The sequence below is a fragment of the Rattus norvegicus genome, chromosome 9, assembly GCF_036323735.1.
Source record: "Rattus norvegicus strain BN/NHsdMcwi chromosome 9, GRCr8, whole genome shotgun sequence".
In the NCBI taxonomy this organism is placed as follows: domain Eukaryota; kingdom Metazoa; phylum Chordata; class Mammalia; order Rodentia; family Muridae; genus Rattus; species Rattus norvegicus.
The window spans coordinates 117,030,662-117,045,759 of NC_086027.1; positions in this window are offsets into that span (position 1 = coordinate 117,030,662).

Here is a 15,098-nt window from a genome sequence, read left to right on the forward strand (position 1 = left end):
CCTATGTATGAAGCAGAGAATTACCTTGTTTGACCTCAGTGAGAGAGTGAGTGCCTAATCCTATAGAGACTTGTTGCCCCATGGAAGGAGGATGTTGGGGAGTGTAAGATTGGGGGGGGGCTGGGGGAGCATCTTCTCAGAGGCAAAGGGGGAGGATGGGGTGAAGAACTCTTGGAAAGGGGACTGGGAAGTGGGGGCAACATTTGGAATGTAAATACATAAAATAATTAAAAATGATTTAATTCTATTCGTTTATAATTTTACTTTTCCCAGTGTCACCTTACCATGCTAAGATCTTTTATTTACCCATGTTTAAGGCTACACTCCATTTTCAATCATTATTCAGCTCTTTGGTATGGCATCCCCATGAGCATTATTTCAAATGTATAGCACTATACTGGTGGTCAATTGTTAGGGTTAAATAAATGAAGAAAAACTGAAGATGGCAGGTAGGGAGGTGGGCGTCAATCGAGAAGGAGTTGGAGGAAGGGAGTATGACCAAAATACACCAGGTAAAATAATGGGTTAATTATCAAGAAATTAATAAAATGTCATTTTAAAAGGTTTTAAAGTTACATTTATTTGCTTTGTAAGGTTGTGAAGCACACTCGTTCTTTAGAACACGTGTGGTCAAAGGACAAGTTGTGGGAGTTGGTTCTCTTCTAGCTTGGGGTGTTGAGGATAGGACTCAGGTTGTCGGGCTTGGTGGCAAGTCCCTTTACCTGCTGAGACACCTCTTTGGCCATGACAGGATCCAACCAGAACTCGTAAAGTTTTCTATTGTATGATCTTCAGTAGCTGGGCTTAGCGTTCTTTCTTCAGTTTTGGCCTTCTTTCTGGGATCGTGTTTTTTGCTTCTGAAAAAATATAAATTAATGACTTACTTTTGGTATAATAATAGGACGTGTCTGACTTAAGAAAGTATGCCATCACATTATCAATATTTGTATATGCTGTTGGGATTTTGGTAATTTCTCTCCTCCTGATAACCTCACTGATTTTTCCCCCTTTACTAGTTTTAAACAAAATGGCTAACTTTCACCATTTTCCTTTCTTTGCTTGTGATCTGACTATTCCCATGGCCTGGGACACAGTTGTGTGTTAGAGGTCCCATTTGTTCTTCTCAGCTGATTATCTTGTCCCTTAATATTCACGTGTTCATGTTCCTAATGTCCGTTCCTCATTCTACATAATCATAGTCCTCCTGTGGTGTGCAACACCGTTGTTCATGAGGTGTCCACCAAAGAGTAGGCCACTCAGACATGAGCTCATGCCAATACAAAGAATTAGGCAACTGGTGACTATGCTCGGTGTTTGGGACCTGAGTACAGACCTGATCCTTTCTCAACATGCACAAGATACACATCCTGGGTCAATATACCTCAGTTAGAAAGAGCAGTTGACCAGAAGCTGAATGAGAGTCCAAGGGCATACTTTTTCATTTTTTTAAAAAAATACTAACCATACATATGTTTTGTTCTGGAGGATAGCCAGTTGTTGCAGTTTGAACTCACATTCTAAACCCAGGTTACCTTATCTTGGTCCTCTGAGGGCTCTCTATACATCTGTTTAGCTCTCTCCAACCCTGTAGATTCCCTTTTTCATTTTACTTGCAAACATATTCTGAGCACGGAGTGCATCAGACAGCGTGAAGGGTAATCACTGATCTGGTCTGTAAGAACTCAAGAATGACAGACAGCAAATGTGTGAACTAGCAGCTTGTTTCAATAAAAGGATGGTGGTGATGATGATGATGGTGGTGGTGATGATGGTGGTGGTGGTGGTGATGATGATGGTGGTGATGATGATGATGGTGGTGGTGATGATGATGATGGTGGTGGTGGTGGAGACATTTTGGTAGTACAAAGGAGATAATAATGTTATGGGTGGTGGTGATAATGATGGTAGTGGTGATGATGGTGGTGGTGATGATGATGGTGATGGAGATGATGGTAGTACAATGGAGATGGTAATGATACAGGTGGCGGTGGTGATGATGATGGTAGTGATGAGGAGATGGAGTAATATAGCACTTCTATGCACCAGGCACACCATGTATCACTCAACAGCAGGAATATGTTCTGAGGAAACACACCCTTAAGTTATTTTGACAATCTGTAGGCAATACAGAGTGTATGTCCATGAATTCAAATTTAGTTTACCTCAGCCGATCCAGCTAGCCTCTTGATGGACTCGAAAGAGATGTAAACAGATTGACTTAATATAGTGTAGTGTTTCATAGTAAATTTAAATAATTAGAAGGAACATGCTTGAAAACAAGGATAGCAGTATATCACAGCAAGTGTATATGCCCATGCATCTTTCTTAACCGTTATCAGGTATTTGCTGTACTTTATGTGACTGCACTGTCGCAGATCTATTTGCATCAAAAGGGCTTTGAACGCTTGTAGAGATTATTGTCTCCTGTATGCAATTTAGGATGCATGCTCTGTTTCTGTAAAGATTTATAATGTTCATTAAATCAAACAATAAACACTTAAATATCTAAATAAGGTATACATTTAAGAAGTATCCTTAATAATTAAATAAGATTTTCATCCTTTGATGACACACAATGCCTTTATTTTCTTGGAAGTGTTTATGAGATATCATGTGTCTATTAATTTGTGATAAAGCTACATAAGGTAAATTTGAAAGGCTTCCTAAAACCAAACTTGAGAAAGAATATGACATATAAATATTCTCATAAAAAGAACACCGAGGAATAAGTTATAGAATATCTTCACTTTCCATGTTTTACAGTCTGGAGAAGCAGTGTTTATAAGTAGGCTATAGAGAGAGATGCATACGAAGATAATGTGAAAGTGCATCATTGAAGACACTTCCCTGAAAGCATTAGGATACCTGCCCAGCTGTAGGTAACAAGAAAAAAATATATATATATAATTTCAAATAACCAAAACACTTATTTCCCTGTTACTTGAAGGCCCAGGGAAACAAAGCCCGAGGCTGCACCTTGCTCGAGGCTACATGTGGCTTCTGTCTCTTTGCTTCGCATGCCTAGAATTTGTTCTTGTTCTGAGCATCTAAGAATGTCCCATTTTTCCCAGTCTTGTCGGCTGGAGGAGGGAAAGTGTGGATGGTACACAGCTCTTCTCAGACTCTACTGGCCTTGGTACAAAATATAATAGACATGGTGGTGCAATGGACCGAGGCATTGCCAAGTCAAGCTGTAGATGCTTGACAATGCACATCCTTACCGAGAGCTGCTAGGACAAAGAACAGTTTTTGAAGAAGTTATTTATTGGACTTTTGTGTGAGAATCCTTTCTTCAGACTACCCAGACACTGACTGGGGGCAACCCCTTTTGATGGCTTAACCGTTGTGAACACCAATCATAAGTTTTCATTTTGACAAACGTAGGGGCCCATTTCCAAGACTACTTCAAGCTGCATGGCTTAGAATGTTATCCAAATTAGTCCCAAGCAACTGTAACTATTATTGTCCACTTGGGTGATTTTATTCTCCTCAAGAAGCTGAAGCAATCACGTAGCAACTGCAACTGTGAGGGAGAACAAGCAAGAAAGATTCGTTCTTCTTGGTCACGTGCTCTCCGTGGTCACGTGCTCTCCGTGGTCACGTGCTCTCCGTGGTCACGTGTTTAGTGAAGTGCATGTTCTGTGGGAAGAACGGACGAGTAATACTAGGAGAAAATTAGTAATTGTTTCCACAGCTAATCCCGCTGCCTTTCTTGGTAGCAAAGCTAGCACAAAGGAAGGACCATTGCTTACACCTTGAATGGGGTTTGAACAACCTCTTTGTATGTTTTGAATTGAGTTTGTAAAGTCTCTGCAGTGTAGGGGTCTTTCTAATGACTGATTACTTTATCTCCTGTGTTAGACTCCAGAGGTAAGAGAATGAACAGGTGCTCCCCCACGCCGAACGGCGAGCTGTGCCTGGAAGGCACGAAAGTGGGGCTGGCATAGAACTACATTAGGCAGTTCCGTGAGTTAATTCAAAGCATCTGTCCATTGTAGACACAAAAATCCACAATTCTGAGCCACATGGACTGTACTTGACCCTCCAGAGGCACCATTTCAGCCTTCGCATCAGTTTTCCATCACCAAAGTGATGCGGCATTCATTACTAACCACTTCAAAGCTTAATGGCTCAAAACAACCGCTTACCCAGCCAGCCCAGTAGTGAGTCACAACTGCGAGCTGAAATCAGCCAGCCTCTCTCTCTCTCTCTGGTGAAGTCAGATGGGAGGTTGTATGCCCATTCACTCTTGGCTGGTCTCACTCCCATGCCTGGCCTTGGCTGCTACAACTGGGGACTTGGCTCTGCTCTCTGTGGTCACTTGCCCTTGGCAAGCAAGCTGGTTGGAGGCAGGGGTCCAAGTGAACCAGAGGATGCCTGCAAGGGCTGGAACAGGCTCTTCCGGCCAGTTCTCTTAGTCACAAAAGAATATAGGCCAAGTGAGAAATGAAAGCCTGGGGATATAGAATCCACCTTGAGCACGACAAAGTTACTTCTCCCTAGTGAAGGGAAAGGTAGAAATTTTTGTTATCTACTCACCAGCATTATGTACTTGAGCTTTCTGTAGCGCTAGTAAAACATAGTACCTCAGGGATATCAAAGCCATGTTGATTGATAAATAATTTTCCAGATGTTTCCCAGAAAGCACGGGGATGCCAGGGGAAGAGAAGGCTGTCTTCTACTTTGGAGTTGCACTGACAAAGTGGGAAGATGAACGCTTTAACTCTCAACTTTTTATGAAGATCACCTAGGTTGAAAGTTGATCACTAAAGTGACTGGAGTTGAATGTGCAACTGTAAATTGCGATAAAATGTTACATTGTTGAGATAACTCGCTCTGCCGTGAAAACCCCTGAGACTAATTTGCCAATCTGCCCTTAGTGAAAAAAAAATCTTATGATTAAGGATTTAGGGCACAGCATATTTCTAAACTGTGAGTCTAAATTTTCTTATCTGTAAAACATGGGGCAATAATTCCTTATTCTCTTTTGAGATTTTATAAGCTTGTGCATTCAACATTTTAAAGATAGTTCCTGGTACTGTGTGGGGCTTAACAATAGTTGACGCTCTTATTTCTGCCATCAGTAACATGTGGAATCCACAGCAAACACTGAGACTTTCAGCTCAGCCTGGCAGAGAGAAGACACATCTTCGCTGCCTCGTTCTCCCTTAGCAATAAGAGGTATCCACAGGGAAAAAAAGAGCCGTTACATTGGAATCTGAAGGTGGGTAACTGGGTATAGGTCTGTGGAGAGATGACACACAGTGGAAGTGTGGGAAGCCTGGGCAGCCGTAGACTCATGGCTTCTCCTGAAGGTGCATGTGCATTGGTAGAGACAGTGGGCGGCAGTCTGTAGGAAGCAGGGAGAAAGTGCTCTACACAAAGCTTGGGCTTTAAAGTTCAGCATCTTGACCCCAGCACAGCCAGCTGGAGTTACAGTAGTGAGAAGAATATGTGGATAACTGAAAAATGAGACAGCCATTCTTTGTTGTTTTTTTTTTTAAGTAAATTAATTCTTTTAATTGTTCACTTTACATCCTGCTCACTGCCCCCTTCTCATCACTCCTCCCACAATCCTTCTCCCTTCCCCGTCCTCCTCCTCCCAACCCTGGCACATCAAGTCTCTGTGAGGCTAGGTGCTTTCTTTCCCACTGAGGCCAGACAAGGCAGCCCAGCTAGAAGAACACATCCCGTGTAGAGGCAACCGTTTCGGGGACAGCTCCCTCTCCGGTTGTTAGGACTCTCATGAAGCTGCACATCTGCTACATACGATCAGGGAGGCCTAGGTGAATGTGTTAGGGATTGGTGCTTGCCCATGGGAGACATCCATTTTTGTTGCCTCCTCTGCATCGCTCCTGAAAGAACAGGTAAAAGTTTAAGGAGTTCACTCATGTGTAGCAGGGTTATGGAGAGGAAACGAAGCGGTGTGGAAGTGTTGCGGTAAATACTAGCTCTGGCACCCGTAAGGCCACTTGGCACTTGGTTCCCTTATGACCCACTCTAGTGCCAGCACCTGTAGGAGCACATGTCACTGTGGGGTATCCTTATATCTGCGGCTCCATGCTGCCCCCAAGTACTCTCTGACTCAGGTGGTCCGAGAGCTGTTCCGGCATGACACCTTGCCACACTAGCCTCTAGAGTTAGTTTCAGCACCCATGGGGCTGCATGGAACTAACCATAATTTATGTCTGGCTTGTATCTCTCTCCACAGCTCTCTGCTGGCCACAGACTCTCTGGTTCCAGCTACCAAGTAAAATCAAGACTCAACAAACTACAACCCAACAATCAGATTTATATGTTAAATTCTCAATCCATGATACACCCACACAGTAAACTCACAACCAGTTGATAAGGATATAAACTGCCTACCTAGATAAGATAAATTTGCCTGCAGAAATCCATACCTTAAGAAATATACATAACTATATTCAATTCAAGACGACCCAGATCTGACTTTACTGTCCAATCATGATCTGACTTGTGCCAGCCCTCACCTGCATATAGACATCAACCTACACGGAAGGACCAGGAAGAGTCCTGGACCTGCAGCTCGGAATCTCAGGAAGTTATCCGAAGGCGATGTATTCAGGAAAATACGACAAGAACACTGAAGAATGTCCAGCGACTAAACAGTGGCTCTCGGCGGTTAAGTAGCAATAGACACGAAATGAAAAACTGACCAAAATGTTAAAAGTAACATTGAAGGCACCTCCTAGAAAGCAGGATAAAAAGATGAAAGCCGAGAGGCAAGGCAAAAAGGAAGTGAGGTAACTGTGAAAAATCCTTTAATTGTATCCCAGGAAACACTGCCTGAGTTATGGTGTGTGTGTGTGTGTGTGTGTGTGTGTGTGTGTGTGTGTGTGTGTGTCTAATATATTAAGAATATTTCTCAAACTGAAGGACATCCATTCCAGATCGGAAAGCCCAGCAAGTCCTCTATGTGAAGGGTCTAGTGTTTCCTGTTAAGTAAGCAGAATGTTGGGGCTGACTCAAACTGTCCCAGTGTACAATGCTAATAAAATATTAAAAGGAACAAACTCATTAGTGTGTGGTGAACAACACAGGTGCTGGAGAGTGCACAGCCCTATTGAGTTCAGGTGTAAAACAGTATTTGGTCTTATGCTTATGGTGAACTGAAGTGAAATGAATAGCTCACTAAGACTCACGGGCACTGAATGGTCAGGAGAGGAAATGTGTTGCCCGAGGCTGGCTGTGAATCTGGGGCAGCCCTACAGAACTCAGAACGGAGAAGCATGCAGGAAAATGTCTAAGCAATAAATAAGCCTGGACGGGATTGTGTCAATTCCAGGGAAGTGAGAGAGAATCACTGCAAAGTGCGAACAGTCATGGAAGCCATCACAATGTCCATTGAATGTGTCAGGATGCCTGAGGAAGGAGCTTTCAGTGTTCGGAAGCCAGAGCCTTCAAGGCTCTGTTGGTAAAGCACACACTCAGATACTGCAGGTTGCAGCAGGATAGCCCTTGACTGAAGGTGGGCACCCTCCCTCACTAGCTAAGCAGTCATGAACTGACTTCTCCAAAGGTTAGTCACAAGTCTCTTCAAATCACTAGAAAGCACTTACGCCAGAGTCTAGAAAGAACACAGTGAGCGACAGCAAATTTATGATCACCATTATCAATATTTACTTACTATTGATGGGAACTGCTGCTGTTTGAATATATATGGAATTGCATATTCTACTCTTCTCATCTGTAAAATAGGCTCACCAGGCTATGGTATTACATGAGCTAGTAGCTGGGTCATCTCTGTCACTTAAGGAATGATAAACAGACCAGTTAATGACAGACAGCAATGTTGCTATTACCTAAGTGAGTCCCATACTCTGGGATCATTAAGCAATGAAAACAAAAGGAACCACAGTTTTTTTTTAGTTTCTGAGTGGTTTGCCTATTCTCGGGCAATCTGTTTCTTTGTGACTTTGTGGCAACTGAGTGTAGACAGTTGCTCTTAGTTAATGTAAAGCAAGAAAAAGGGGCTGACAGAGTGGCTAGGCTGTTAAACTTGGAGGGCCTGCAGTGCATGAGGAGCTGCATAGCAACCCCCAGCACTTACCTGAATGTATAGAAGCTAGATAGGGCAGCGTGTTTGTCTATAACTTCTGAGTGTGTGTGTGTCTGTGTGTGTGTGTGTTCATGCTCTTGGAGCTCATTGGTCAACCAAATAGACGAGTTTCAGGTTCATTAAGAGACCCCCATCTCAATAAAGTAGAGAATGATCAAGGGAGATAATCACTGTGAAACTCAAGGGTGCACTGGTATACATGTATCCACATGACTATACACATCAAAATATGGAAAATTGTCTTTTATTGTGTTGAGTGCTCTTTACTAGAGTAAGGTTATTTATTATATTTATATTTATTATTATTATATAAATTGTGTGAATATAATGAATCAAGAATAGAATATAATAACACAAAACACCTGTTTGAAAACCTATCCCACAGCAGGGGTATTTCTATACTCTAAACAACACTTCGTATGTCTGAAAAAAAAGGACAATCTTGTTCTCTGTTGACTGTAGTTTAGTGATTTTTATTTAATACTTTTTGCTTTACTTTGTTCTTCTCACTGTGTAGCCTTTGCTGGCCTAGAACTCACAGAATCCACCTGCCTGTGCTTCCCAAGTATTGGGATTAAAGATGTGTGCCGCCACACTGAGCTATTTTCTTAATTTAATAATTTTTATTGAAAGACAATTTATATTGAATAACAATAGAACGAGCCTTCTCCCTCCCTCATTCCCTCCCTCCCTCCCAGTTTTCTGAGCTTTCATTAGATGAGAGAGAGGTGAGTTCCATCACATGGGCTAAGTCAGAATGTTTCTCTTCTTGTTACTTTGGGTATACCCCACATTTCAATCCTGCCAGCTGTGAGCACTGCTGTTTTATATTCCATGGAGTTGAGCAGGCCTTCTGCAGAGCCTTCCTGCCCACTTACATGCATCCCTACATATCTACCAAGCAAAGATGATCTCTATACTTTTAATCTTCTCCCAGAAGGGGCAGTCACTGCTTAACTCCTTGTGAGTCAGAGTAATCTCTGGTCTACCCGAGTCTTAGATTAACCTTGTGTCAATTTCAGTTAATTAATTGAGTGTTGCAAGGGTATGCTTTCTGAATATTCTTGTCAGTTACCCCTCGATATAACAAAACTTTGTATCTGTGGAGGTCTAGAGTGGGAGACCATGTTCTGCATCTCAAGCAAATTCAGTTGTACCTTGCTTTTTACAGATTGGTTCTTTCTGCCTCCCCTAGAGCAGGCTTCTGCCTTTCTGTGGGTTGTTTTTTTCTTGGGACCCTAGACTGGACATGATAGTCTTTTCCCACTGGCAAGGGATTTTTGTTTTGCTTTTTATATTCAACATTCTACAATCCTAGGGCAATGTTGATTAGCTATTGTGTCCAGTGGAAGGCTTGAGGAGAGGGGCAAAGGGCTTTTTATTTCTCTGTGAAGGTTCAGGTCTACTGAAATAAACTAACTACAAATTAACAAGAAAAAAGGCACACCTGCTTGCTTCATGCATGGAACCTTACAGCAGAGAGATTACCCTAAACTCCATAGAGCTTTCAAACAACATTACACAGGGAGGAGGGGTTACAACAATTTAGCTTGGGAGTTAATGATTGTTAGGAAAAAATGAATAGGCCCCAAAGGGAACACAAAAACTGGGAACCCTTTGGAAACATGGCCACAGGTTCCAGAGAATGGTGAGTTCTGATGGTAGCATGGACAACAATTGTGTTTTTACGCAGATAAAATTTTATTACATAATCCCTTGGAGTTACCTTCAGAATGATATGTGAAAAGTCTGCCTTAGTGTGCCTTGGTCTCTTCTCCATGATTAATTATCCCTGGCAAATGAGACTTCGGGTGTGCATTTTAAGACAACATCACTTCTTACAAACAAAAACAACCTTTATAGTGAAATGGAAGAACATTAAAGAGAGATTCCCTGAGTTTGGAAGGCGCACAGAAAGAGTAGACAGACCTTGATTCTATGGCATTCTGAGGACAAGGGGAGAGTGAAATGGGAGAAGGGGTGTGGGAGGGTGAGACTGTGAGAAGAGGAGGGGAGGGGCATATAATGGGGATGTAAAATGAATAAGAAAATTAATAAAAAATGCACATCAGTCATCATGTCTGGTGTATTGCATTCTTAGACCCAACAGGAGATCTCCCTAATGTCAGGGACTATGCTTAGCTGGACTGTCCTGTGAGCCCACACCAGACCTTTAAGAATTAGTTTATGCACCAGGCATAATTTTGACCTACTTGCAAGTTGCTGATCTCTTCAGCAGCGTTTTTTTCCGGAGGTGATAATTTTTATGTCTCAGACCACTTGGTCAGGTAGATCACTCTTAGAATTCCATTCATTTCCCTTATGATTTCTAGGCTCCGTTGACACAGGAAAAGCTGCTACAGAGTCTGCAGATTTCTTTGTTTCTTTGTTTCTTTGTGTTTCTTTGTTTCTTTCTTTGTGTTTCTTTGTTTCTTTCTTTTAAGATTCTGCACCTTCTGCAGAGAGCCTTATAGTGTTTGACAAGAGATTGACTTTCCACTTTGCTCCTTTCTGCAAGCAGGGCTTTGAGGAACCTCTATGTAAACAAGGTCTCATCGTATAGCCTTGGCTGCCTGTAAACTCACCGTGTAGACCAGTCTGGCTTTGAACCCACAGAGATCTGCCTGCTTCAGCCTTCCACATGCTGAGAGTAAAGGTGTTCACCATCGAGCCTAGCCTGCTTCTCTCCTAAAGACCCTAAACTTGAGCTTCTTGCAAGCAAATGTGCTTTTACCTGTGAGGTTTATGTGGTTAAAGAGACCAGTTTATTTCTGTCCTATCATCAGCGAGAATCCTTCCTCCCATCTGATATTTATAACCCACTTCTGGATATTTTTTTATCCTGACTTAGCTTCCTTCACTTCTAAGACAAGGCTGAGGCAGTTTTAAATAACTCAACCCACATTTGCTTTCTTTCTTTCTTTTAAGCAATGTTTTTACTAATTCTTTGAGAATTTCATACAATGTATTTAGAACATAGTCACATGCCAGCCTCCTCCCACTATCACCTTCTCCATCCTCACATCCCTTCCCCCAGCCTTGAGACTTGTTTCTCCTATAAAGTCCAGTTTTTGTGACCCAAAAGGTCTGTGTATTGGGGCCTGGCCTGACCTGTCAGGTCAGTCTGCCTGTGCCTCTTGCAGCCACTGTGAAACACCAATGTCTCCTCAGCTAATGATGAGATTCCAAGCCTACCTTCATCCTCTATGCTCAGACTTCACCTGACCTCAGCTTGCAATGATCTTGTACATGCTAACACAATGCCTGGGTCCATAGGTGCAACTGTTCCTTTTTGTCCGGAAAACACTGCTTCCTTGTTTCCAATCAACTCTAGATCTTACAATCCTTCCTCCCGTCTTCTGAGAATCTGAGCTATGGAGGGGAAGGATGGGATATTTATGTCCCATTAGGATTGAATATCCCAGTCTTTTTTTTCTTTTTTTTAATTTATATATTTTTTTTATTAACTTGAGTATTTCTTTTTTTTTTTTTTTTATTAACTTGAGTATTTCTTATATACATTTCGAGTGTTATTCCCTTTCCCGGTTTCCGGGCAAACATCCCCCTCCCCCCTCCCCTCCCTTATGGTTGTTCCCCTCCCAACCCTCCCCCCATTGCCGCCCTCCCCCCATAGACTAGTTCACTGGGGGTTCAGTCTTAGCAGGACCCAGGGCTTCCCCTTCCACTGGTGCTCTTACTAGGATATTCATTGCTACCTATGGGGTCAGAGTCCAGGGTCAGTCCATGTATAGTCTTTAGGTAGTGGCTTAGTCCCTGGAAGCTCTGGTTGCTTGGCATTGTTGTACTTTTGGGGTCTCGAGCCCCTTCAAGCTCTTCCAGTTCTTTCTCTGATTCCTTCAATAGGGGACCTATTCTCAGTTCAGTGGTTTGCTGCTGGCATTCGCCTCTATATTTGCTGTATTCTGGCTGTGTCTCTCAGGAGCGATCTACATCCGGCTCCTGTCGGTCTGCACTTCTTTGCTTCATCCATCTTGTCTAATTGGGTGGCTGTATATGTATGGGCCACATGTGGGGCAGGCTCTGAATGGGTGTTCCTTCAGTCTCTGTTTTAATCTTTGCCTCTCCCTTCCCTGCCAAGGGTATTCTTTTTCCTCATTTAAAGAAGGAGTGAAGCATTCACATTTTGATCATCCGTCTTGAGTTTCGTTTGTTCTAGGGATCTAGGGTAATTCAAGCATTTGGGCTAATAGCCACTTATCAATGAGTGCATACCATGTATGTCTTTCTGTGATTGGGTTAGCTCACTCAGGATGATATTTTCCAGTTCCAACCATTTGCCTACGAATTTCATAAACTCGTTGTTTTTGATAGGTGAGTAATATTCCATTGTGTAGATGTACCACATTTTCTGTATCCATTCCTCTGTTGAAGGGCATCTGGGTTCTTTCCACTTTCTGGCTATTATAAATAAGGCTGCGATGAACATAGTGGAGCACGTGTCTCTTTTATATGTTGAGGCATCTTTTGGGTATATGCCCAAGAGAGGTATAGCTGGATCCTCAGGCAGTTCAATGTCCAATTTTCTGAGGAACCTCCAGACTGATTTCCAGAATGGTTTTACCAGTCTGCAATCCCACCAACAATGGAGGAGTGTTCCTCTTTCTCCACATCCTTGCCAGCATCTGCTGTCACCTGAGTTTTTGATCTTAGCCAATCGCACTGGTGTGAGGTGAAATCTCAGGGTTGTTTTGATTTGCATTTCCCTTATGACTAAAGATGTTGAACATTTCTTTAGGTGTTTCTCCGCCATTCGGCATTCCTCAGCTGTGAATTCTTTGTTTAGCTCTGAACCCCATTTTTTAATAGGGTTATTTGTTTCCCTGCGGTCTAACTTCTTGAGTTCTTTGTATATTTTGGATATAAGGCCTCTATCTGTTGTAGGATTGGTAAAGATCTTTTCCCAATCTGTTGGTTGCCGTTTTGTCCTAACCACAGTGTCCTTTGCCTTACAGAAGCTTTGCAGTTTTATGAGATCCCATTTGTCGATTCTTGATCTTAGAGCATAAGCCATTGGTGTTTTGTTCAGGAAATTTTTTCCAGTGCCCATGTGTTCCAGATGCTTCCTAGTTTTTCTTCTATTAGTTTGAGTGTGTCTGGTTTGATGTGGAGGTCCTTGATCCACTTGGACTTAAGCTTTGTACAGGGTGATAAGGATGGATCGATCTGCATTCTTCTACATGTTGCCCTCCAGTTGAACCAGCACCATTTGCTGAAAATGCTATCTTTTTTCCATTGGATGGTTTTGGCTCCTTTGTCAAAAATCAAGTGACCATAGGTGTGTGGGTTCATTTCTGGGTCTTCAATTCTATTCCATTGGTCTATCTGTCTGTCTCTGTACCAATACCATGCAGTTTTTATCACTATTGCTCTGTAATACTGCTTGAGTTCAGGGATAGTGATTCCCCCTGAAGTCCTTTTATTGTTGAGGATAGCTTTAGCTATCCTGGGTTTTTTGTTATTCCAGATGAATTTGCAAATTGTTCTGTCTAACTCTTTGAAGAATTGGATTGGTATTTTGATGGGGATTGCATTGAATCTGTAGATCGCTTTTGGTAAAATGGCCATTTTTACCATATTAATCCTGCCAATCCATGAGCATGGGAGATCTTTCCATCTTCTGAGGTCTTCTTCAATTTCTTTCCTCAGTGTCTTGAAGTTCTTATTGTACAGATCTTTTACTTGCTTGGTTAAAGTCACACCGAGGTACTTTATATTATTTGGGTCTATTATGAAGGGTGTCGTTTCCCTAATTTCTTTCTCGGCTTGTTTCTCTTTTGTATAGAGGAAGGCAACTGATTTATTTGAGTTAATTTTATACCCAGCCACTTTGCTGAAGTTGTTTATCAGCTTTAGTAGTTCTCTGGTGGAACTTTTGGGATCACTTAAATATACTATCATGTCATCTGCAAATAGTGATATTTTGACCTCTTCTTTTCCGATCTGTATCCCTTTGATCTCCTTTTGTTGTCTGATTGCTCTGGCTAGAACTTCAAGAACTATATTGAATAAGTAGGGAGAGAGTGGGCAGCCTTGTCTAGTCCCTGATTTTAGTGGGATTGCTTCAAGTTTCTCTCCATTTAGTTTAATGTTAGCAACTGGTTTGCTGTATATGGCTTTTACTATGTTTAGGTATGGGCCTTGAATTCCTATTCTTTCCAGGACTTTTATCATGAAGGGGTGTTGAATTTTGTCAAATGCTTTCTCAGCATCTAATGAAATGATCATGTGGTTCTGTTCTTTCAGTTTGTTTATATAATGGATCACGTTGATGGTTTTCCGTATATTAAACCATCCCTGCATGCCTGGGATGAAGCCTACTTGATCATGGTGGATGATTGTTTTGATGTGCTCTTGAATTCGGTTTGCCAGAATTTTATTGAGTATTTTTGCGTCGATATTCATAAGGGAAATTGGTCTGAAGTTCTCTTTCTTTGTTGTGTCTTTGTGTGGTTTAGGTATAAGAGTAATTGTGGCTTCGTAGAAGGAATTCGGTAGGCCTCCATCTGTTTCAATTTTGTGGAATAGTTTGGATAATATTGGTATGAGGTCTTCTATGAAGGTTTGATAGAATTCTGCACTAAACCCGTCTGGACCTGGGCTCTTTTTGGTTGGGAGACCTTTAATGACTGCTTCTATTTCCTTAGGAGTTATGGGGTTGTTTAACTGGTTTATCTGTTCCTGATTTAACTTTGATACCTGGTATCTGTCTAGGAAATTGTCCATTTCCTGAAGATTTTCAAATTTTGTTGAATATAGGTTTTTATAGTAAGATCTGATGATTTTTTGAATTTCCTCCGAATCTGTAGTTATGTCTCCCTTTTCATTTCTGATTTTGTTAATTTGGACACACTCTCTGTGTCCTCTCGTTAGTCTGGCTAAGGGTTTATCTATCTTGTTGATTTTCTCAAAGAACCAACTTTTGGTTCTGTTGATTCTTTCTATGGTCCTTTTTGTTTCTACTTGGTTGATTTCAGCTCTGAGTTTGATTATTTCC